Source organism: Lycium ferocissimum, chromosome 9 (genome assembly GCF_029784015.1).
Source record: "Lycium ferocissimum isolate CSIRO_LF1 chromosome 9, AGI_CSIRO_Lferr_CH_V1, whole genome shotgun sequence".
NCBI classification, from domain to species: domain Eukaryota; kingdom Viridiplantae; phylum Streptophyta; class Magnoliopsida; order Solanales; family Solanaceae; genus Lycium; species Lycium ferocissimum.
In genome coordinates, this window is record NC_081350.1 from 2,490,556 (window position 1) to 2,494,687 (window position 4,132).

Consider the following 4,132-nt stretch of genomic DNA (forward strand, 5'->3'; position numbering starts at 1 on the left):
CGTCATGACTAGCACCCACACTAACTCCGAGTGGGCGAACCAACACATAAGTCATCTATTCATTCTAGTCCATTTTTATATAACCAATTCAATCAGTTATTAACCATTTAAGCACAAGATAATCAAATTAAATCATGCCATAAAATGATAAAGTAAATGCGAAAGTCCTAACTATTACATCCCCAAAATCCGAAAGTCACCGTACAAGGACTCTAATCTAAAACATGTCTAAGAAATGTAAATTGTCTAAACAAATAACCACAATGTCTGGAGTAGAAATAGACATCATAAAAGAAGATCTTCGGGCGGCCTGGCATGGATAGAAGCTCACCCTAAATCTATCAGCAATGGCCTCAACGCTAGATATGAGGTCGGGTAGCAGTCTCTGGATCACAATCTGCACTCAAAAGAATGCAGCAAGGTAGTATCAGTACAAACACTATGTACCGGTAGATATCATAGGCCGACTAAGATTAGTATCATGCATACATCATAAAATCAATAAAATAGACAAGCCAGCCAACAACACGAAATCAATAATCCAACAATAAGTCAACCAAGGATATTACGAATCAAGTCACCCAAAGATATCAAGAATCAAATCAATAGAAATAACAAATGGGAACAACTCTACCAACAATAACCATATACTCGTACACACATGCTAACTGATGTCATTGCTCAGTAGTCATGACCTGAAGGGGACCCATGGTGTCCATGTACCACTCGTTTCGGATACTCATCGGACTCGAGCCATAAATTCTCCGCTCCGAAAAGAACCTCGGACGCGGTCCACATCATGTACCACTCATTTTCGGAACGAACCTCGGACCACGAGCTCATAATCTAGGTCACATCCTCACCCCGGTCAAATGTGCCTTTTCATATATATATATATATATATATATATATATATATATATATATATATATATATACACACACAGTCCTCCTCTTGTTTTTCAATAATCAAATCATCATTTTGTATCACAATTTCACCGAGAAGATCATATTAACTTCTCACCACAACAACATCAACTGTAGGTTCAACACAATGAATAGTGGCACGAAGCCCACACAGTCACTCAATCAATTGCATATAGGAGTTCAACCACACACATATCATGTTTGAAGACTAGACATGCTTTCTCCTATCGATTTCACAACACATACAATCAACTAATCAAAGTCTAACTCAAGTAGACCGTAACCTACCTCAAACATAGAGCTGGAACAATGCGAATCACTCCGCTATAGCTTTTCCCTTCCGTAAAGCCTCGGAACGCTCAAAGTCTAGAAATTAGAATGCTCAATGAGTCATAATTACTCTAGTCACAAAATCAATTCAAGAACACCCTTCCCTTTAGCCCCATTCCCATGGGTGAATGATTTCTAGGTGTAAAACAACCTAACAATGGCCTTAGTAACCACCAATCATCAATTTATAAAGATATTTAATCAAAACATCAATTACAATTAGTTTCCATGGTCAAGCTACCATTTTTATGAAACCCTAAGTCTCAATTCACTTAGTTCATGGCTCTAATGGTTCAATTCTTGATTAAAAGGAGTTAACCCAAGCCATTAGATGATAAACACATGATAACAATCATAACCCATCAATTATAGAAGGTTTATTAGGTTCTAGGGTTACTATTACTAATTCACCATTGGAGACCCATAAAAGGGATGATAATCATGAAGATGATAACGTAATGATTGAAGGGATGGTTGAGACTTACCTCTCAAGAATATTCTTGCCCTAGCTTGGAAATTCGCCCTAGGTGCTTGTGGGGAACTGTTTTGGAGTTTTATGAATAAAGAATTCGGAACTAAGTGTTTAAAAATCGAGATTCTGCCCCTATCGACCGCTGCGGCGGTCAAATCACCGCTGCAGCGGTCTCGCTATAGCTGCCAAGTGCCCCCTATAGCGGACCAAAAAGAAACTAATCTCCGCCATGTGCGGCCATATCCCCATAGCGACATCGCTATAGCGGTCCATTTGCCGCCATAGCGGACACACAATGACACCGACCGACCATTGCGGTGAGAAGCTCACCGCTATAGCGGTCCGCCATACGGTACACCCCCGCCGCAAATGTACCACCGAATAGTAAGCTCGTAATTTTTCCCAATTTTTCAACTCTACCACCCAACATTTCATCCGAGGCCTCACAAACACAAACAAAACATGCACATAGACATAAAAACACCATACGAACTCACCCGTGGCCTCGAAATTCCCAACGAAGTTCTAATTTCCTACGTCACCCCTCGATGGACTCAACACAATCAAACAACAATCACAAACAAGTCAAGTTTTCAGTTCTTAGACTTATACAATCGAGTTTCTATTAGCTCGTTCTACCCTTGGGAAGGTTCTATTTGGTGGGGTGATCCTATATTTCCCATAACGACCGGAAGGGTCGTTACACCAGATACCAATTAAAACATCGTTCGTCCCCGAACGGACAAGGATGAGGAATCTAGGAAAAGTTACCTGACTCGGCGAAAAGCTGAGGATACTTGCTACGCATATCAGATTCTGTTTCCCAAGTAGCTTCCTCCACCGGCGATTCTTCCACTGAACTTTCACGGAGGCTATTTCCTTGGACCTCAACTTGCGAACATCCCTATCTAAGATAGCAACGGGCTTTTCCTCATATGTCAAGTTCTCATCTAGCAAAATCGAATCCCAACGGATTATGTACGAACCATCGCCGTGGTACCTCTTCAACATCGAAACGTGAAATACCGGATGAACGCCTGATAGACCCGGAGGTAAAGCCAACTCATAAGCTACCTCCCCCACACGCTTGAGAATCTCAAACGGCCCAATGTACCTCGGGCTAAGCTTTCCCTTCTTCCCAAACCTCATCACACCCTTCATGGGTGAGACCTTCAACAATACTTGCTCTCCCTCTCCAAACTCAAGATCTCGGACCTTACGGTCCGCATACTCCTTTTGCCTACTCTGTGCTGCCAGAAGCTTAGCTTGAATCACCTTCACCTTCTCTAAGGACTCTCTCAGAAGATCCGTACTCCAAGGTCTCACCTCAAACGCATCAAACCACCCAATAGGAGACCTACACCTCCTCCCATACAACGCCTCAAACGGAGCCATATCAATACTCGAGTGGTAGCTATTATTATATGCAAACTCGGCCAATGGCAAGAACTGATCCCAATGACCACCAAAGTCTATCACACAAGCCCGAAGCATATCTTCAAGAACCTAAATAGTCCGCTCGGACTGCCCGTCAGTCTGAGGGTGGAAAGTTGTACTAAGGTCCAACCTAGTACCCAATTCCTCATGCAAATGCTCCCAAAATCTAGATGTGAACGTTGTGCCTCTATCGGACACAATAGAGATAAGAACCCCATGAAGCCTAACCACCTCACGAATGTAGATCTTAGCTAATATCTCCACGTCATAAGTTATCCGCACCAGAATAAATTTGGCCTGTCAACAATAACCTAGATAGAATCAAACTTCCCCAACGTCTTTGGAAGACCAACCATGAAATCCATTGCTATTCTTTCCCACTTCCACTCAGGAATGGGCATCCTCTGAAGTGTACCCCCAGGTTTCTGATGTTCATACTTTACCTATTAGTAGTTCAAACACTGAGCAACAAACTCCACTATATCACGCTTCATCCTAGTCCACCAGTAGTGTTGTCTCAAATCGCGATACATCTTAGTAGCGCCAGGATGAATAGAATACCTCAAACTATGAGCCTCTATCAGAATAGTCTTAATCAAATCACCCACACGTGGCATGCAAACTCGCCCTTTAATCCGCAGCGACCCCTCTTCGTCGATCACGACCTCTTTGGCCTCACCACGCAACACCTTGTCACGAATTTTACACAACTTAGCATCCTCAAATTTCTTAGCCTTAATTTGCTCCAGAAATGATGACCGAGCCTCAACACAAGCCAACACCCTGCCCGTGTTAGAAATATCCAGCCTCATAAAACTGTTAGCCAGAGTCTGAACCTCTCTAGCTAACGGACGCTCCGAAGAAATCAATCGAGCCAGACTTCCCATACTAGCCGACTTCCTGCTCAACGCGTCAGCCACTACATTTGCTTTACTAGGATGATACAGAATGGTGATGTCATAATCTT